Here is a 22,633-nt window from a genome sequence, read left to right as displayed (position 1 = left end):
GTATATTATGTCAATATTTAAAATGGGGGGACAGTGAACCAATCTATTCAAAGGCGGAACTGAAAATAAAATTCCCTATATGATTCTAAGACGTGGATCACCATATGATGGAGGGATGGAGCAGATAATAGGCCAAATGGCCTATATCTGCTCCTGTCTTATGGTCTTATGAATCTGTATTAATAAATGCTCTCATCGCTGTTCTGCATTGTGTTGGGTCCTTTACTTTTTTTTCTGCTATTTGCTATTATTTTGAAGCCTGTTAAATCTGCAAAACTAAAAGGCTTAACTGTGTGAACTCTACAACAAAACAGCACTATTAATGTGCATAGCAATATAGCTTGGACAGAACCTTTGCATTAATTCTATATATGAAAATAAACCAACTCATAAGGATAACTATATAGGCACATGAGCTTGTGTATTGGGGACCATTCCATTGCCACGGACCTGAATGACTTCTCACCCCCATCATTGCAAAGTACCTTAAGAGAATGGTTCTACCACATCTGAAATCCTGTCTGCCCACTACCTTGGACCCCCATCAATTTGCCTATTGCACCAACAGGTCAACAGAGGATGCCATCTCCACGGCACTTCACTCTGCCCTGACCCACCTGGACAGTCCCAACTCTTACGTCAGAATGCTGTTCATTGACTTTAGTTCAGCATTCAATATTGTGATCCCCTCCAAGGTGATCACCAAGCTTCACCAACTTAGTATCAGCTCATCCCTCTACAATTGGACCTTGGATTTTCTGACTAACAGACTGCAATCAGTTCAGTTAAACAACCTCTCCTCCTCCACTCTCACCCTGAACACTGGCGTACCTCAAGGCTGTGTGATGAGCTCTCTTCTGTACTCCCTTTTCACCTATGACTGCCCAAAATCAAGTTCGCAGGAGACACCACGGTGGTTGGCCTGATCAGATGGGATGACGAGACAGCCTACAGGGATGAGATCCAGCACCTGGCTGTGTGGTGTGCCGACAACAACCTGGCCCTTAACACCCAGAAGACCAAGGAGATCATTGTGGACTTCAGGCATGCTAGGAGCCACCCTCATGTCTCCACCTCCAACAACGGAGCTATAGTGGAGCACGTATCAAGCTTCAAATTCCTTGGTGTCCACATTTCCAAGGATCTCACCTGGTCCTTGAACTCCTCCATCCTGGTCAAAAGGTGCAACAGCGCCTTTATTTCCTGCGGAGCATCAAGAAAGCTCAGGATACTGACGGACTTTTACCACTGTACCATTGAGAGAATACTCACGAACTGCATCTCAGTGTGGTTTGGCAATTGTCCTATATCAGGCCGCAAAGCACTCCAGCGTGTGGTGAAAACTGCCCAGCGGATTATCAGCACCCAATTGCTCACCATTGAGAATATCTACCATAAACACTGCCTGGGCAGGGTGAAAAACATTATCAAGGATGCATCTCACCCTAACCATGGACTTTTTAATCTCCTCTCATCCAGTAGGTGCTACAGGAGTCTCCACTTCCACATCAGCAGACACAGAAAGAGCTTCTTCTCTGAGGCTGTGAGGCTGTGAACCTGAACCTCACATGACAGCACTAAGCAGTATTGCACCCATATTGTACTGTCTCAGTACTTTTATATTTGTGTGCTGTAGCACTTACTTTTTATTTGCAGTTATTTTGTAAATAACACTATTCTTTGCATTTCTGGTCAGATACTAACTGCATTTCATTGGCTTTGTATCTGTACTCAGCACAATGGCAATAAAGTTGAATCTAATCTAATCTTTGTAGATTAGCACTGCCAGTTCTTCTGGATATTCCCAGAATCATCCACAGCAGCACAGCTAATCGAGCCATAGCCTTACAGTGCCAGTAACCTAGATTCAAATCCTGACCTTTATGTCTATGTGGAGTTTTCATGTTGTTCCTTTGTTCACATGAGCGTCTTCTTGGGGGCCTTGTTCAATGACATCTGAGAGACAATGGGGCTGGTAGATTGGCAACTGTAGATTGTGTCCAGTGTGTTGGTGAGGGATGAAGTCCAAGGGAGTTAAGAATCTGAGGAGGACAAAAAGTAGCATAAGTATGAGGCCCTCCATTAGATGGGGTTGCCCATGGGTATTGTGTCCTAGCCATTTACATGATGTGCAAGCCAGGGTAGTACGATATATGAAGCAAGCTGTTACCCATGCAGCAGGCTCCCCCTCGCCAGACAGCTGATGAATCCAAAGGAACAGCAGGGACCAATACAGTTTGGCACCAGCAGTAGCTAGTCAGCATTAAACTCAACCTAAGATAGCCTTAGGGACTCCAGCTCCTGATTTTTCCTCAGAGTTTACTCTCAAAACCTTTCCCATGAGTCGGTATAGCCACAAGGCAACAGAAGTTTGAGGTCACTTTCCTTCTCCAAGATGATCTGCCAACCGTGGCTGACAAGCCCCACCCACCCAAAACAACTGGTTTTAAGGTGCTAATAACCTTCCTTTGCCCCTTCTCCCACTGGGCTTAGTAGCTAAACCATACGTGAAGGCCAGGAACTGGACTTGCTTGTCAAAGGCTATTTGAGATGTACGCCATTGGGAGCATTTACCAGGTAGTGGCAGCTTATCCCAATGCCACCGCCCCCCCCCCCACCCCCCAGCTATGAAAACCTTAAGAAACCAGCATTAGTATAGGATTAGTGGAAATGGGTTGTTGATTGTCAGGACAGACCCAAGGGGCTAAGAACCCATTTCTGTGTTGTATCCTTCTATCACTCTAAAACTATTACTATTTTTTATGACTTTAACAGGAAAATGGCTCATAGAAGTATGTAAAATTTCAACAACATCTGAACAAATTATCATTTTGAATAAGCAATAGTCATCTCATGTATGGAAATGAAGGGTATAAAATCTATTTTAGGACCCACTTCAGCAAATTTATCATTTACTGAGCCTGATGCACTTGCTTTAATTGGATTGCTACACCATAATGAGCAGTCACCATCAGAAGCAAATGTGTGTTTTACTGTGAAACTGGATGGAATGGTTCTGCAATCAACAGTGGACAACCACTATTGTGCAGACATTAAAACAGTTTGAGGTGTTTCTTATGTTGGCTTGCATTCCCATTTGTTTACAGTTTTCAATGCATCAATTAGGTCTATCTTTTAAAAATAACATTTTCCATTTTTTCTGATAATTCATTTTTGTGCTTCTTTTCTTTCACATTTGGCCATAACCTTAAAGCAACGGTCTCCATTTTGGAAGCAAATTAACAAAGATTTATATAAGGCCACTGGAAAAATAAATGAAAATTTAAAAAAGGTCAAAGCAGAATATTTTTAAGCAATTAAATGTTACAGCAAACTTTAAAGGTGATTTTCTCCTTTCTTCTTCTGAAAGAAAACTCTGCAAATACAGAAAATAATAATAACAATAATAAACAAATAAATAAATAATACTGAGAACATGAGTTTTAGAGTCCTTGAAAGTGAGTCCGTAGGTTGTGGAATCAGTTCAGTATTGACTGAAGTTATCCACTTTTGTTCAAGGGCCTAATGAGTGAAGGATAATAAGTGTTTCTGAACCTGGACTTTAACCCAGTCTTCTTTGGAATGGAAAAAATATGAATAGGTTCCTATATATGTAGCCTGGGGGAAAGTACACGCTCAGGACAACAAAGACTTTTTTGGGTTTTAATTCCTTTATCGGTTTTCGATGTTTAAGTGCCAGAAGAGGGTCATGAAACAAAACGAACAAATTTACAACCAGTTCTTGCTGTTACAATCTCAGTTTAACTTTCGATCCACACCCTTGTGTATGGACAGAATTGCATTTGCAGTATAAAAATACCAGAACTAATACGGCACAAATACGGTAGCGGCAATCCTACTTGAATGGTAGGGAAGTTTGCCCAAGCCATGCAATCCAGCGTTGAGTCACTTACTCGAGAAAATCTTTCCTCACCATGCCCAGCAAGCTTCGGGAAAAAACCCAATCCCAATGCCTTACCACGTCTTCAGCAGAAAGCAAAATGGTCTCCCCACTATCCCGCGCGTGCGTAATGACATCACTGTCTCCCTTAAAGGCACAGACAACTATTCTAGCATTACCCGGATGGATGCCTAAGTACACTTTTAACGATGCTGAATAAGATCCAACAGTCACCCGGTTACATATATGTACATTGCAATATCTCACAAGGATTAATTTATAACCTGTATTACAACTATAGCTCCATTAATCAATGGGAGAGATGTCAAACTCAACTCCAAAAGATGTAGGTGATGTGAATCTCAAAGAAAGCAGATTGCCACTGGAAAAGGGAGAAAGAAGCACATCAATGTCTTTCGGTCTTCCACTTACTGACGTTTGAATTTGAACATATGACAAATCAGTACTTATTTTAATATTGGAAGAGAGCAAAAGTGAGCTATTGACTTGTGCCATTCATATTAGATTAATGCACAAAGTTAAAATAATCCTAGTCTAATGTTCTTGCTCAGCAATTCCTTCATGCTACCATTTGTTCAGATGTTTTCTAGCTCAGAACACAAGTGTTGGATGGCATGGGACGCTAAAATTAGCTATGATTTAAAAATCAAAGTGCATGACCTCAATGCATTAAAACATCTGAGTACTGCTGCTGAAACTGGTGGACTTTTGGATACTGGCTAGATATGATATGGCAACACTTAACAAACATAAACATAGTTAGTCATGTTATTAATGACCTTGAATTACAGGGAACTAACTAAAACTGCCATTTTACATTTACAAGGATGGAAAAGTTTAACATATTTGAAATAATGTTTCTGTTTGATAAACTAATAGGGAATGAATAATGGGCGATGGTCTAATCTACTTTCAAACATAAATCATCATTTGCAAATGTAAGCCATGGCTGTTAATCAGTTCTATAAACATGCATAGTGTGTGTGGGCTACAAAACTATACAACTTAACAGAACAACCTTGTACAATAAACATGGTGCATTGACAATGAGGTTATTAAAAAAAAAATCAGCACTTTTCAACAGGAAAACTGTTCGCAGGTGTCCATTTTGGAGGAATAGTAAAAGGAAGCATTTAAGTCACATTAAGTTTTGCAAGTTTACAGATATTTCAGTGAAAATTCTCACATATAAACAATATATTTCACGCATCTGTGTAAAAGCCGATCTATCCAGATCCAAGTGCATTGTAAATCAGGAATTTCAGAAAGTCTAATGATGCAATTATTCAGTGCACAACCTACAACTTATAGTAATTGCCCATTGGTTTGCAGTTTAGTCTGCAATTTGTAACATACATACTATGTTGCAGGTCCTCAAAAGGCTTTTGTTTGGCAAGATACTCAAGCCAATAATTGAAGAGAAAATATCCAGTAAAGAACTCTGAATAAAATTAAACCTCATCAGCATGCTTTTATGAAATGAAATCATGCTTAGCCGAGCAGTTAGTCTGAGGCTTTGCAGTGCCTGTGATTGATTGAATGATCGGGTTCAATTTCCTCTGCTGTCTGTAGGGAGTTTGTACGTTCTCTATGTGACTACAAGGGTTTCCTCCAGGTGCTGCATTTACCCCCCTCTTTCCAGCGACATACAGGTTAAGGTTAGTAAATTGTAGGAATGCCCTGCTGCCACTGGAAGCAAGGTGACACTTGCGGGCTGCTACCAGCACAATGTGTTAATCATGAATGCAACTTGTATATTTTCAATGTTTTAAAGTACATGTGACAAATAAAAGGCAACCCTCTCACCAGCTAGCTCTGCTAACAACCACAGGACTCAGAAGTGAGAGGGTCACCTTTCGAAACAATATACACCTAGGGTCAGTATGACTTAAGGTTCAACCAAACAGGAACATTGTGATGTTCTGATTAAAGAAACCGCAATTTGAGCCAATTCTGTGCAAGTACTGCCTATACAGAACGGTTGGTCGGCAAGAAATAACAGATCATATACCTGATCATAAAATTATAAAGGAAGTTTATTTACTAATTTCAGCTTTATCAAACAGTTAATAGGAAAAAGTAAAGAATAAGAAAATAAAAGGGCCCATTACAGTTAAACCAGTCCAATATGCACAAGAATGTTGGAGCTCATACTGGAGTCACCTTTTACTCAGGTGCTAGACCCATAGCACGCATGAAAGCACACATCACATTCTGAATTTCCCTCAAAGTCCAACGTGAACAAACTGGCTCTCTCAGGAATATTGGCCCTTCCTCCTTGGAGTCATTCATCTGCACGAAGCACTTCACGCAACGGGTCTCTCCTTCCAACGATATTCCGCAGATCTTCCCTGCTCCCACCAAAATCCCCCTAACCAGACTATTGTCTTTAGAAAACTCTTCCACACAATCCTGATTGGCCAACTCACATGCCTAGATTGTACAACATGGGTCCTTATCTTAGCCAAAACCAAAACATACTTTCCAGCAGGGCAAACTGCTTTTACAGAAAACTACTCATATAAAGTACCTCACAGCAGTGAAAATCTTAACCAGGGCATTACATAAAGCTAATATTTAATTATTATCTTATTTAAGGATGTGACAAAAGGAGACAAAACTCTAAGTATAGTATTTAACTTCTAAAAAGACTTCTGACAGTTTCCTGGGAAAGATGTACTTGGTAAGTGGGAGCCCTTCAAAAATGAAATTTTGAGAGTACAAAGCTTGCAATGTGCCTGTCAGAATAAAAGGTAAAAAAAAAAACAGTTGTAGAGAAACTTGGTTTTCAAGAGATATTGAGGCCATGGTTAAGAAAAAAAAAGGTACAAAGCAGGTATAAACAGGTAGGAACAAATGAGATGATTATGGAGTATAAGAAATGCTAAAGAGCGAAATCAGGAAAGCTAAAAAAATGACATGAAGTTGGTGTAGCAAATAAGGGGAAGGAGAATCCCAAGGGGTTCTACAGATGGGTTAAGAGCAAAAGGATTGTAAGGGACAAAATTGGTCCTCTAGAAGATCAGAATGGTAATCTATGTACGGATTGCCAAAACAGATTGGGGAGATCTTAAATACAATTTTTTGCATCTGTATTTACTCAGGAGATGGACACAGAGTCTATGGAAGTTAGTCAAAGTGGCATCAACTTCATGGGTCCTGTACAGATTACAGAGGGGGAGATATTTGCTGTCTTGAAGCAAGTTGGGGCGGGTAAGTTCCCAGGCCCTGACAAAGTGTTCCCTTGGGCCCTTCTAGAGACAAATGCAGAAATTGCTAGGGCCCTAGCAGAGATATTTAAATTATCATTAGTGACAGGTGAGGTACCAGAGGATCGGAGGAAAGCCAATGTTATTCCACTGTTTGAGAAAGGCTCCCTAATTAATTAATTAATTGATAAATAGATAAATAAATAAATAATGGAAAATTATAGGCCAGTGAGCCTGACATCAGTAGTGGGAAAATTATTGGAAGGTATTTTAAGGGACCAGATATATAAGTATTTGCATAAACTTAGACTGATTAAGGATAGTCAGCATAGTTTCATGCATGGCAGTCATGTCTAGCCAATCTTAGAGTTTTTCAAGGAAGTTACCGGGGAGGTTGATAAAGGCAAGGCAGTGGATATTGTCTACATGGACTTCAGCAAAACATTTGACAAAATCTCACAAGGGAAGTTGGTCAAGAAGGTTCAGATGTTTGACATTCAAGAACAGGTAGTAAATTGGATTAGACATTTGCTTTGTGGGAGAAGCCAGAGAGTGAAAGTAGATGGTTGCCTCTCTGGCTGGAGGCCTGTGACAAGTGGTTTGCCACAGGACTCGGTACTGTGTCCATCTATATCAATGATCTGAATAATAGTGTGGTTAACTGGATCCACACATTTACAGATAACATCAAAATTAGGGATGTATCAAAGCTTGCAGCAGGTCTGGACCAGCAAGAAAAATGGTAGCTGGAATTTAATGCAGACAAGTGAGAGGTGTTGCACTTTGGGAGGACAAGCCACAATATAACTTACACAGTGAACTGTTGGGCACTGAGGAGTGTGGTAGAACAGAGGCTCTAAGAATACGGGTCCATAATTCATTGAAAGTGACGTCACAGGTAAATAGGTTCGTAAAGAAAGCTTTTGGCACATTGGCCTTCATAAATCAATGTACTGAGTACGAGAGGAGGAATGTTATGTTGAAGTTGTACATGACATTGGTGAGGCCTAATTTGGAGTATTGTGTGCAGTTTTGGTCACAGGAAAGATGTAAATAAGATTGAACGAGTATAGAGAAAATTTATAAGTATGTTGTCAAGTCTGGAGGACCTGAGTTATGAGGAAAGATTGAGTAGATTAGGACTGTACTCCTTGGAATATAGAAGATTGAGAGGAGATCTGATAGAGATATACAAAATTATGAGAGTCAAAGATAGGGTAAATGCAAGCAGGCTTTTTCCACTGAAGTTGGGTGGGACTTCAACCAGAGCTCATAAGTTAAAGGTAAAAGGTGAAAAGTTTAAGGGGAACATGAGGGAAATCTTCTTCACTCAGACAGTTGTGAGAGTGTGGAATGAGCTGCCAGCACAAGTGGTGCAGGCAAGCTTGTGTAAGGGGTTTCTTCTTTTATGTTACTGCGACGACTATAAAATGGCTTTTCTGTAATAATAACTGCGATGTAAGGAGTTCTCTCTCTCTGCTTGTTTGGGTTATATTATTGATAAGAGAGAGAACGAACCAATGGCTGTCCACGTTATTCTTTTTGTGGGTGATATTCTGTCTCATATGGCTGGGAACCGTGTGGTTTGGTGGGCTTTTTGGGAGGAGACCCGAAGAAGAAGGACGTGCTGGACGTGCTGGACGCGCTCTGGTCGACCACCGTGGTTGGTCCCGAGCGGCAAGTCAAGGGGGTCGGAGGAGACTAGCCTGGTGGAATGAGGACACCGTTAATTGAGCTCCAACGATTGTGCACAAAGTTCTTGAACTCTGATAAGTTTGATGCCTTTTACTTTCCTTTTATATTGTATCTCTATTAATTACATAGTTCCAGTAAGATTTATAAAGTGTAATCTGTAAATCATACATTGTGTGCTGTCTGATATTTGATGTGTGAGTTTGTACCAGGTGGCATTACACAGCAACGACACAACCATGAGACACGGTTGGGTGGGCGGACGGGGTTTCCCCTAGATAAACACGAGCCGATAGACCTGAGCATTACACTTGATTTCAATGTTTAAGCAAAGCTTGGATAGGCACATGGAAAGTAGAGGTATGGAAGGCTGTGGTCTGGTGTAAGTCAATGGGAGCAGGCAGTTTAAATGTTTTCGGCATGGACTAGATGAGCCAAAAGGCCTGTTTCAGAGGCTGTACTTCTTTATGACTGTATGACTCTATGACTTGAGGACCTGTGTAGTAAGAAGAGGTTAATATTATATATATTTTTGTTGAAATGTTTAAGCGAACATAATGGGGAAATTTTTCACTCAGAGAGCAGTGAGAGTGTGGAACGAGCTGCCAGTGGAATTGGAGGATGCAGGTTCGATTTCTTTTTTATGAAAGGTGATAAAAGAGTTCAATTTAGCAAGCAAATTGCTTATCACTGATCACCTGATCCTTTTTCTGTTTATTACTTACTTGTTACACATGCAGTTTGAAAGCCGGCTGATGTTGTAATTTTCCCCCAGGTGTTCAGTGTTCAGATGGATCGAGTAGTATGAAGATGGGATGATAACTTCACTTTATCAAACTGGATGGCATTTTCATGCTTCCAATCTTGTGAAGCCAAGGCAAGCAAATAAGCTCACCTTTGATGTACATCCAGGGGGAGTAATTATAGGTGATGATGGGTAGGAATGACTAACCTCAGATTTTCCCCCTACTTCTTTTCTTGAATATTCTTTGGCTCAACCAGAGTTCAGCGTAGCATGTTTGGAATAGAAACATAGAAAACATAGAGCACAATACAAGACCTTAGACCCATAATGCTGTGCCGAACATGTACTTATTGTAGAAATTATCTAGGGTTACCCATAGCCCTCTATTTTTCTAAGCTCCCTGCACCTATCTAGGAGCCTCTTAAAAGACCCTATCATATCAGCCTCCACCACCATCGCTGGCAGCCCATTCCACGCAATCACCAATCCCTGCATAAAAACTTACCCCTGTCATCTCCTCTGTACTTACTTTCAAGCACCTTAAAACTGTACCCTCTCGTGCTAGCCATTTCAGCCCTGTGAAGAAGCCTCTGACTATCCACACGATCAAAGCCTCTCATCATCTTATACACCTCTATCAGTCCATCACTCCAAGGAGAAAAGGCCAAGTTCACTCAACCTATTCTCGTAGGTAATGCGCCCCAATCCAGGCAACATCCTTGTAAAGCTCCTCTGTACCCTTTCTATAGTTTCCACATTGTTCCTGCAGTGAGGTGACCAGAACTGATCACAATACTCTAAGTGAGGTCTGACCAAGGTTTATAAAGCTGTAATATTACTTCTCGGCTCTTCAACTCAATCCCATGCTTGACGAAGGCCAATGCACCGTATGCGTTCTTAACCACAGAGTCAACCTGTGCAGCTGCGTTGAGCGTCCTATGGACTCGGACCCCAAGATCCCTCTATTCCTCCACACTGCCAAGAGTCTGACCATTAATACTATATTCTGCCATATTTGAACTGGCAGAATTTGAAATGAACTGCCACTTCTCAGCCCAGTTTTGCATCCTATCAATGTTCTGCTTTTACCTCTGACAGCCCTACACACTATCCACAACACCCCCAACCTTTGTGTCATCTGCAAATTTACTAACCCATCCCTCCACTTCCTCATCCAGGTCATTTATAAAAATCATGAAGAGAAAGTGTCCCAGAACAGACCCCTGAGGCACACTACTGGTCACCGACCTCCACGCAGAATATGACCCATCTACAACCACCTTTTGCCTTCTGCGTGTAAGCCACTTCTGGATCCATAAAGCAAGGTCTCCTTGGATCCCATGCCTCCTTACTTTCTGAAGGAGACTTGTATGGGGAACCTTATCAAATGTCTTCCTGAAATCTATATACACCACATCCACTGTTCTACCTTCAATGTGTTTTGTTACATGCTCAAATAATTCAATCAGTCTCATAAGGCACAACCTTCCCTTGACAAAGCCATACTGACTATCCCTACTCAGATTATTTCTCTCCAAATGCTCATAAATCCTGCCTCTCAGGATCTTCAGCAACTTGCCCACCACTGAAGTCAGACTCACTGGTCTATAATTTCCTCGGGTATCTCTAGTCGCTTTCTTGGACAAAGGAACAACATTTGCAATCTGCCAATCCTCTGGGACTTCTCCCATCCCTACTGATGATGCAAAGATCATCGCAGGATGCTCAGCAATTTCCTCCCTCACTTCCCACAGTAGTCTTGGGTATATCTCATCCGGTCCTGGTGATTTATCTAACTTTATGCTTTTCAAAAGCTCCAGCCCATCCTCTTTCTTAATGTCTATATGCCCAAGAGTTTCAGTCCGCTGTAAGTCATCACCACAATTGCCAAGATCTTTTTCCCTGGTGAATAATGATGCAAAGTATTCATTAAGTACCTCCGCTTCCTCCTCCAACTCCATGCACATGTTTCCACTATCACACCTGATTGCTTATCCTCTTGCTCTTCACATACTTGTAGAATGCCTTGGAGTTTTCCTTAATCCCACTCACCAAGGCCTTCTCATGGCCCCTTCTGGCTCTCCTAATTCCATTCTCAAGCTCCTTCCTAGCAACCTTGTAATTTTCTAGAGCTCTAACAGTACCTAGTTTCTTGAACCTTTCCTAAGCTTTTCTTTTTTCTTAACTAGATTTTCTACATCCTTTGTACATCATGGTTCTTTAACCCTACCATTGTTTCCCTGCCTCAATGGAACAAACCTATGCAAAACTCCATGCAATGTTCCCTGAACATTTGCCACATTTCTGCTGTGCATTTCCCTAAGAACATCTGCTCCCAATTTATGCTCCCAAGTTCCTGCTAATAGCATATTTCCCCTACCCCAATTAGATGTTTTCCCAATTATCTGCTCCTATCCCTCTCCAGCACTATGGTGAAGGAGATCGAGTTGTGGTCACTACCTCCAAGATGCTCTTCCAGCATTAATTCCCAATTCTTGTCTAGTACAGCCTCTCCTCTCATTGGTTTATCTACATGTTGTGTTAGGAATCCTTCCTGAACACACCTAACAAACTCCACCCAAGCTAAACCACTTCCACTAAGGAGATGCCAATCAATATTACGAAAGTTAAAATCCCCCATCACAATAACCCTATTATTATTGCTGTGTTCCAGAATCTGCTTCCCTATCTGCTCCTCGATATCCCCATTACTATTGGGGTGGGGGGTCTATAAAAAAAACACCCAGTAAAGTTGTTGCTCCTTTCCTGTTTCTGACCTTCACCCACACTGACTCAGTAGACCATCCTTCCATGACTTTCTCCTTTTCTGCAACCGTGACACTGTCCTTAATTAGCAATGCCATGCCTGCACCTCTTTTGCCTCCCCCTCTGTTCATTTTGAAACACCTAAAGCCTGGCACACACAGCAGCCATTCCTGCTCCTGATCTCCCAAGTCTCTGTAATGACCACAACATCATAGTTCCATGTACTGATCCACGCTCCAAGTTCTTCCACCTTGTTTATGATACTCCTTGTGTTAAGATAGTGTGACGGGATCCTGAAGTATCCCTATGGAGAGGGAGGGGGGAGAGGGAGGGGGGAGAGGGAGGGGGGAGAGGGAGGGGGGAGAGGGAGGGGGATTTAACACAGACACCTTGTTATTAAGAGAGAGAGAGGCAAAGATTGCTTGGAGATGGTGTTATGGTTTCTCTACAGCATGTTTACACTTTGCAAGGACACTGTCAGCTTCTGTGTTCTTACAGAGAGAAGGGAGGAGCTGCTTAATGGACAGCTGGTGTTCAGCACAGTGAGATAAATAAAAGGTCAGCTAATAGACCGACAGACACATGGTTTTGGACACTGAATGAGCTTTGTTGTGCCCACAGAAAAGGTGGGTTTTGGAGGATTGATCAGGCGGATCGATCAGTGGTTCTCGCAGTGTGAAAAGGGTGTGACCGGTGGGAAGTTATTCGTGTGTACAACCCTGTCTTAAATGCAGCCAATGACTTGGCCTCCACAGTCATTCATGGCAACAAATTCCACAGATTTACCAACTGACTAAAGTAATGTCTCCACATCCATGTTCCAAATGGATGTCCTTCAATCCTGAAGTCGTGCTTTCTTGTCCTAGACTCCCCTACCATGGGAAATAACTTTGCCATATCTAATCTGTTCAGGTCTTTTAACATTCGGAATGTTTCTATGAGATCCCCCCTCATTCCCCTGAACTCCAGGGAATACAGCACAAGAGCTGCCAGACTATCTTAATATGGTAATCCTTTTATTCCTGCTATTATTCTCATGAGTCTTCTCTGAACACTTTCTAATGTCAGTATTCCCTTTCTAAAATAAGGAGCCCATCCTCTCCTGTTCCCTACCTTTCTGCGCCACAAGGCCAGACTCAGTGCCAGAGGCATGGACAATGTTTCTTCCCCCAGCTAGATCATCCCCCCCCCCCCAACAGCGCTCAAAATGGAGTACTTATTGTTAAGGGGGACAGCCCCAAGGGTGCTCTCCACTGCCTGATGCCCTCCCTTCCCTCTGCTGATGGTCACCCACTTATCTGTCTTCTGTAGCCCCGGAGTGACTACCTGCCTATAGTTCCTGTCTATCACCTCCTCACTCTCCCTAACAAGCCGAAGGTATCGAGCTGCAGCTTCATTTCCCTAACTCAGTCTCTAAAGAGCTGCAGCTTGATGCACCTGGCACAGACTTGGCCATCAGGGAGGCTGGAAAGTCTCCCGGACATCCCACATCTGACACTCAGAACAGAAAATTGGCATTGTAGTCATACCCACTATTTTTTTTGGGGGGGGGAGGAAGTAACCTACCTCACCTAGGCCTGAACTCACCGAAGCCCCAATGAGCCAAATCCCTACTACTCTGACTTACACTACTCTGATGACCGCCCCACTAGACAGCGTCTCTCTTTTATTTTGGAGCTTTCTCAATGTCCTCGCGTGATGATGAGCTACTGCATCTGCGCACTTCTCCCCGACCTGTGCGAAACTCACTCTCTCTTCTAATTGATTGGTCCACCGCTAAAGCGCCGAGCCCTTTGAAATATTCCTTTTCTTAAACTCTTCCCCGACCTGTGCAAATCTCTCTCTCTTTGAATTGACTGGTCTGCCGCTAATGCACCAAGCCCCGCAAATGCTCTTTTTTTTTAAATTTCTTCTCAAGCAAGCCTCTGAAATCAGCAGCCTAGATCCATTATCCCCCATGCACCTTTCTTTTAAATATAACGCAGCATTATGCCAGAAGACCAGTTACAGTATTTACAGGCAAACTGTCCATTTTAAAATGGTGAAGCCCACAAATCAGTCGTGTGAAGTGACATATTTAGGTATTGCAGGTACAAAAGATGGTTGCTTTGCTCAGGAGTGCTGCACCTAGTTGTATATGTATTTTGCATTATCTGCGACAAGAAATTTCAGCACCTTGCCCCTTTAGCAAAATCTCCATAAAAAGAACAGAGTGCAGGCTATGCTGGCCAGTGCACAATCACTAGAAAATAAAGGTGGATATTTCAGCTGTGCCACCTGAGCTTGTATCCAAGTTCACTGGGATTTTTGCATCTATTAATTTGCTTATGACATGCAAACATCGTCCACTGGAATACTGGTACCAGGGGTAGTTCCAGAATTTAGATTCAATGGTGATATCTCCAAATGCTTTTTCACTTGTGTCAGTTAGTGGGTTTCTTTTCAGAGTCTTTGAGTTTGTTTAATTCCTGTTTGAATTGGACTCAGTATCCATTTGCTGGTCTTTGCTTTACAAACTCAAAGTATCCTGTTACCTGAGAGTTATCATCATAGAGTCACAGAGCTTTACAGAATGGAAATAAGCCATTCAGCCCAATTCATCCATGCCAACCAAATTGCCCAAATGAGATAATTCTACTTGCCTGTGTTTAGCCCATATCTTCCAAACCTTTCTCGTCCATTTAACTGTCCAAATATTGTAATTTTACCCACTTTTACCACTTCTTCTGGCAGCTTGTTTCACATATTCACCACCCTCTGAAAAAAGTTGCCCTTCAAGCCCCTTTTAAACCTTTCCTCTCTCAAATTAAACCTCCAGTTTTGGAACTCCCCTCCTCTTGGGAAAAGACTTCGGCTATTCATCTCACATATGTGCCTCATAAATTTAGAATTGCTAAATCTAACCTACAAAAACGGACCTGGTTTGTGTGTGTATCATTTACCACTCCATGAGCTGCTCATGAACATTCTCAACAAAGAAAAGCACCTCTGGAACCACATGAAACATACCCAAACTGAGGGAGGCTACAATACACCTTGAACCATTCCCAGAACTGTATGTCCAGGCACATCCATTTTTGGAAGAAGTCAAGGATATTTGAAGTGGGCGCTGTTCAGTTGGGTCCATATAGTCTTTCCAGGATGGGTTCTGTTTGTGGTGGGAAACATTACCACTGACTTGAAGTTCTGTTCTGCTCAAAGTGCCACAAGAGGTATCTGTCAGAGAGGCCAGTGCATTGATCAAATGAACTATTTAACATGATAGGCAAGCTGATTATATATTTTCAGGAAAACCTGCTGAAGCACCAGAGGGACCAATATCTTTACACAGCAGCAAATACTCTCAAGGTCTTGATCATGCAACATAATCAAATGGACACATTATTACAAAGATCAGTCAACTTAATGTAATTCAATAAATCTCAATTTTTTCATTGTGCATGGTAAAATCATTGTGCAAACCAGTGCCAGGTACATCCAGATAACCATGATTGTTCTTTACTGAAACAGCCCACAGTAGCAACATTGTCCAGGTAAAACCAGCCTTCTATAAGACGTCTGTAAAACCAGGAATGCCCGGTGGAGCAAATAATATTTCTTTTTAAATGCTGAGCATACTTTGCAGGTCAGGCAGCAGCTAGGCAAAGGCACACAGAATTAACGATTCATGTCAAAAACCTTTATGAGACAAGGAAAATGAGGTTAGTATTAAGTTTCAGAGCCATTGGGGAGAGATGGGCAAGACAAAGGAAATGTTTCTGATAATTGTTGAGATGATTCCAGTGTGTACAGAGCCATCTGTTAATAGATAAATGAGGCTAGTTAAATAATTGATCTGTTCTGCTGCAAGGTTATTCAGCCAGAAAATTAACTAATTTTTTCCTCTCTCACAGAAACTGCCTGATGTTCTGGCTACTTCAGCATTCTTTAGTGTTCAGATCCCAACCACAGCTCTGACCAGCATTTCAGAGCTTTACAGGTCCTTTTGCTTGTTTTCTTTCCTGTTCTCATCAGATGTTCTATCTGGACTTGTCCACTGACCCTTAGAAATGAAAGCCACAGGCAGCATTGAAGGAATGAGGTCCATTTGGTGCCAGGCCTCAAATAAGAGGGCTTCTGGGGAATGATGTTATAATATTACCAATTTGAGGGTATCATTTTATGCAGAATCTCTCAATTATAATTACTTACATAGAGGGAATTTATAACAGTCTATTAACCTAAAAATCATCAAATCTTTGGATTCCATCAAAAGGAAAATAAGGCATTTATTGTCCCTTGGGACTTATTCAAATGATTTTCTTGCCACTAAGCAGACTATGATTCTACAAGTGTTTGTAAATCTTGTCTCTATGAATCCTCTCCTATAGTTCCTGAGTGATGTGTTAGGGATCTGGAGCTGTGGCTTGATGACCTACAGCTTATAGGGGAAAGTGAGCAGGAAAAAGATAGGAACTACAAGGAGTTGGTCAACCTGAGCCTGCAGGAGTTAGACAAATGGGTGACTGCCAGGGAAGGGATGGGAAGAGCTCAAATAGGAGAGAGCACCCCTCTCGCCATCCCCCTCAGTAATCGTTATCTCTTTTTGGATGCTGTTGAGGGGAATGACCTGACAGAGGACAACAATGGCAATTGGGTCTCTAGCACTACGCCTGGTTCCGTGGTGCAGAAAGGAGAGAAGATAATGAGGAATGTGGTAGTCATAGGGGTTCAATAGTGAGGAGAACAGACTGGAGGTTCTGTCAGCCTGATAGAGAAACCCTCATGGTGTGTTGCCTCCCAGGTGCTAGGGTATGGGCTGTCTCGGATTGGGTGCAGAGTATTCTGAAGGGAGAGGGTACCAATGACATCGGTAGAAAATGGGAGGAGGTTCTGAAGAGAGAATTCAGTGAGTTGAGTAGGAAGCTGAAAAGCAGGACCTCTAGGGTAGTAATCTCAGGATTGCTGCCTGTACCACTTGCTAACAAGTGCAAGAATAGCATGATCAGACATATTAATGCGCGGCTGAGAGACCGGTGTAGGGGGCAGAGCTTTGGGTTCCTGGATCACTGGGGCATCTTCTGAGGGAGGTACGACCTGTACAAAAAGGACGGGTTACACCTGAACTCAAACGGGTCCAATATCATAGCAGGCAGGTTTAATAAAGCTATTCGGGAGGGTTTAAACTAATTTGACAGGGGGATGGGAACCAGAGTGATAGAACTGAGGAAGGGGAAAACAGAAATAAGATCAAAGACAACGTGCAACAGAGATGATAGAAAGGACAAGCAGGAGATGAGGCATAATCACAGCCAGTGGGATAAGTTACAGGGCAATAGAGGCATGGTACAGTTAAAACAGAAAGCAACAAATACTGGACTGAAAATGTTATATTTGAAAGCACACAGCATAAGAAATAAAATGGACGATCTTGAAATTTAGCTACAGATTGGCAAGTATGACGTTGTGGCCATCTCTGAAACTTGGCTGCAGGATAGCTGCCATTGGGAGCTGAATGTCCAAGGATATACGGTGTATCGGAATGATAGGCTAGTAGGCAGAGGGGGTGGTATGGCCCTGTGTATCAGAAATAATATTAAATCATTAGAAAGTGATGACATAGGATCAGATGGTGTAGAGTTTCTATGGGTTGAGTTAAGAAATGGCAAGGGTAAAAGGACCCCAAGGGCAGTTGTCTACAGGCCTCCAAACAGCAATCAGGATGTGGATTACAAATTACAGCAGGAGATAGAAAAGACCTGCCAGAAGAGCAATGTCATGATAATCGTTGGGGATTTTAACATGAAAATGGATTGAGAAAACCAGGCCAGTACTGGACGTCAAGAGAGAATTTGCAGAATGTCTAAGGGATGGCTTTTTAGAACAGCTTGTTGTTGAGCCCACTAGGAGATTGGCTATGCTGGATTGGGCATTGTACAATGATCTGGAGATGATAAGAGAGCCTAAGGTTAAGGAACCCTTAGAGAACAGTGATCACAAAATGATCGAGTTCACTTTGAAATCTGAGAAGGAGAAACTAAATTCCAATGTGTCAGTATTTCAGTGGAATAAAGGAAATTACAATGGCATGAGAGGGGAACTGGCCACAGTTGACTGGAAAGAGACACTAGTAGGAAGGACAGCACAACAGCAATGGCTGGAGTTCCTGTGAAAACTGAAGGAAGTGCAAGACAGATATATTCCAAATAAGAAATTTTTGTATGGAAGAATACTACCATGGGTGATAAGTGAAGTCAGAGCCAAAGTAAAAGCAGAAGAGGTCACAAAAGGAAGCCAAACCTAGTGGGAAGATAGAGGATTGGGAATCTTATAAAAACTTGCAGAAGAAAACTAAGAAGGCCATTAGGAAGGAAAAGATGAATTATGAAAGGAAGCTGGCAACTAATATCAAAGATACTAAAAGCTTTTTTAAGTATATAAAGGGTAAAAGAGAGTTGAGGGTAGATATAGGATCAATAGGAAAAAATGCTGAAGGTATTGTAATGAAAGACACAGATGGCAAAGGAACTGAATGCATATTTTGCATCATTCTTCACAGTGGAAGACATCTGCAGTATACTGGACATTCAAGAGTGTCAGGGAAGTGAAGTACGTGCAGTGAAAATTATGACTGAGAAGGTTCTCGGGAAGCTTAATGGTCTGAGGGTGGATAAATCTCCTGGACCTGCTGGAATGAACCTTCAACTTCTGAAGGAAGTAGCTGAAGAGATTGCGGAGGCATTAACAATGATCTTTCAAGAATCGATAGATTCTGGCACTATACCGGATGACTGGAAATTTGCAAATGTTACTCTGCCATTTAAGAAGGGTGGGAGGCAGCAGAAAGGAAACTATAGACCTGTTAGTCTGACATCATGTGGTTGGGAAGTTGTTGGAATCAATTGTTAGGGATGAGATTACGGAGTACCTGGAGGTACATGACAAGACAGGCCAAAGCCAGCATGGTTTCCTGAAAGGACAATCCTGCCTGATTAACCTACTACAATTTTTTGAGGAAATTACAAACAGGGTAGACAAAGGAGATGTAGTAGATGTGGTGTATTTGGATTTTCAGAAGGCCTTTGACAAGGTGCCACACATGAGGCTGCAAAGCAAGATAAGATCCCATGGAATTACAGGGAAGTTACTAGCATGGGTGGAGCATTGGCTGATCGGTAGAGAGCAGAGAGTGGGAATAAAGGGATCCTATTCTGGCTGGCTGCCGGTTACCAGAGGAGTTCCACAGGGTTCGGTGTTGGGACTGCTGCTTTTTACAATGTATGTCAATGATTTGGACTATGGGATTAATGGATTTGTGGCTAAATTTGCCAGTGATACAAAGATAGGTGGAGGAGCGGGTAGTATTGAGGAAACAGAGAGCCTGCAGAGAGACTTAGATAGTTTAGGGGAATGGGAAAAGAAGTGGCAAATGAAATACAATGTTGGAAAGTGTATGGTCATGCACTTTGGTGGAAGAAATAAACGGGCAGACTATTATTTAGATGGGAGAGAATTCAAAATGCAGAGATGCAAAGGGACTTGGGAGTGCTTGTGCAGGATACCCTGAAGGTTAACCTCCAGGTTGAGTCGGTGGTGAGAAGGCAAATGCAATGTTGGCATTCATTTCTAGAGGTATGGAATATAAAAGCAAGAATGTGATGTTGAGACCCTATAAAGCACTCGTGAGACCACATTTGGAGTATTGTGTGCAGTTTTAGGCTCCTTATTTTAGAAAAGATATACTGACATTGGAGGGGATTTGGAGAAGATTCACAAGAATGATTCCAGGAATGAAAATATTACCGTATGAGGAACCTTCTGGCAGCTCTTGGGCTGTATTCCCTGGAGTTCAGGAGAATAAGGGGGGATCTCATAGAAACATTCCAAATGTTAAAAGGCCTGAACAGATTAGATATAGCAAAGCTATTTCCCATGGTAGGAGAATCCAGGACAAGAGGGCGCAACTTCAAGATTGAAGGACATCCATTTAGAACAGAGATGCGGAGAAATTACTTTAGTCCGAGGGTGGTAAATCTGTGGAATTTGTTGCCGTGAGTGGCTGTGGAGGCCAAGTCATTGGGTGCATTTAAGACAGAGATAGATAGGTTCTTGATTAGCCAGGACATCAAAGGGTATGAGGAGAAGGCAGGGGAGTGGAGATGACTGGAAGAATTGAATCAGCACATGATTGAATGGTGGAGCAGACTCGATGGGCCAAATGGTCTACTTCTGCTCCTATATATTTTGGCCTTAAAGTTTGCACCTCACTGATGTTAGACTCACTGGTCTGCAATTCCCCATTACCTCTCTTAAAAAAAATAACACTTGCCACTTTCTAATCTTCCAATCCTCTGGTACTATTCCTGTGGCCAATGAGGATGCAAAGGTAATCAGCAAAGGAACAGGAAACTCTTCTCCCACTTCCCTTGTGTCTCACCAACATCATTTTCCAGTGGTCCAGTATCTACTCTCGCCACTCTTATTCTTTATACATCTGATATTTATAGGCTAGCTTACCTTCATACTTCAACTTTTTCCCCTCTTACACATTTTTAGTTACCTCTATTGGTTTTTTAAAAAGTTTCCCAATCCTCTAACTTACTACTAATTTTTGCTCTACTATATGCTCTCTTTTTTGTTTTTATGTTGGTTTTGACTTTCCTTGTCAGCTATGGATGTGTCATCCTGCTTTTAGAATACTACTTTTTCAGGATGAATCTATCCTGCACCTTCCAAATTCCTCCCAGAAAATCCAGCCATTGCTTCTCTCCCATCATCCCTGCTAGTGCCCCCTTTCAATCAACTTTGGCCAACTCCACTCTCATGCCTTTGTAATTCCCTCTACTCAACTATAATGATAATACATCTGACCTTAGCTTCTTCCTCTCAAATTGCAAGGGTGAATTCTGTCATATTATGATCACTGCCTCCTAAGGGTTCTTTTATCTTGTTTCCTAATCAAATCCAATTCATTACACAACAACCAATCCAGAACAGCTGATCCCTAGTAGGTTCAACCACCAGGTGCTCTAAAAAGCCATCTTGTAGGCATTTTACAAATTCCCTCTTGAAGGCATTTTACAAATTCCCTCTTGAGAGCCAAAATCAGCACCAACCTGATTTTCCCAATCTTTTTAACCCTTGCAGTTTCTTAACTCTATCCATAACAATTTCATGTCACCTCTTTCTAAGGATTTAATTTAACTTTTTTTTTTACTAACGGAGCCACGCCACTCCCTTTGCATACCTGCTTGTACTTTCAATATAATCTTTTCAGCCACCACTCAGAAATTAGATTAGATTAGATTCAAGGGAAGGCCATATAGGGTAGCAAAATTGAGTGGGAATTTGGATGATTGGGATGCTTTTAAAATCCAACAGAAGGCAAATGAAAAAGCTACAAGAAGGGAAAAGATGAGGGCAAACTGACAAATAATACAAAGTAGTACACTAAAAGTATTTTTCAATTATATAAAGAGTAAAACAGATGAGAGTTGATATTAGACTACTGTAAAATGTTGCTGGTGAGGTAGTAATGGGGTCAAAGAAATGGCAGATGAACTTAATGGGTACTTTGCATTTGTATTCACTGTGAAAAAGAAGGAAGAAGGAATTTGAAGAAGGAAGTCGGAGAATTGGAGCGGGAGTGCGGAGGAAACCATTTTTGAATTTTTCGGGTTTTTTTTTCCATCGGCATTCAGAGAGGCAGGACTGTGCAGGCGTGTGACATCGGGCAGTGAAGCGCGGAAGATTTAAAAGGAACAGAGCCTTATACAGTGGGCAGCAGAGTGAGCCAGGCAGCAGAGTGAAGGCTTAAGGGCTTCGGCTCAACGGGCTTAGGCAGAAAGGGGCGAGGCGAAGAAGGTTTGGTATTCATTTTTTATTGTTATTTGAGGAGAGAGGCAGTATGAGTGTGAGGGCAGTTTGTTGTTCTCAGTGCGGGATGTGGGAGGCCCTGGAGTCTCCAAGCCTCCCGGATGTCCACATCTGCACTAAGTGCGCCGAGATGCAGCTCCTAAGGGACCGCGTTAGGGAACTGGAGCTGCAGCTTGATGACCTTCGTCTGGTCAGGGAGAGTGAGGAGTTGATAGAGAGGAGTTACAGGCAGGTGGTCACACTGGGGCCATGGGAGGCAGACAAGTGGGTCATGGTTAGGAGGGGGAAGGGGAAGAGTCAGGTAATCGAGAGTACCCCAGTGGCTGTGCCCCTTGACAATAGGTACTCCTGTTTGAGTACTGTTGGGGGGGACAGTTTACCTGGGGGAAGCGACAGTAGCCGTGCCTCCGGAACAGAGTCCGGCCCTGTAGCTCAGAGGGTAGG

The 22,633-nt window shown here is 42.2% G+C and overlaps 1 long non-coding RNA gene across 1 annotated transcript in view; it reads right to left on the bottom strand.

Moving 5' to 3' along the window:
• LOC140202195 (uncharacterized) overlaps nt 1-22,633 on the bottom strand; it is a 132,250-nt gene that overhangs the window by 41,619 nt on the left and 67,998 nt on the right. The window contains exon 2 of the long non-coding RNA XR_011887031.1: nt 1,880-2,042. This is a non-coding gene — a long non-coding RNA (uncharacterized lncRNA). The remainder of the gene's footprint in view (nt 1-1,879; nt 2,043-22,633) is intronic.

The sequence above is a fragment of the Mobula birostris genome, chromosome 8 (assembly GCF_030028105.1).
Source record: "Mobula birostris isolate sMobBir1 chromosome 8, sMobBir1.hap1, whole genome shotgun sequence".
Taxonomy (NCBI): domain Eukaryota; kingdom Metazoa; phylum Chordata; class Chondrichthyes; order Myliobatiformes; family Myliobatidae; genus Mobula; species Mobula birostris.
Note: the sequence above shows the minus strand (reverse complement) of the source record. Positions and strands in the feature narration are given on the sequence as shown.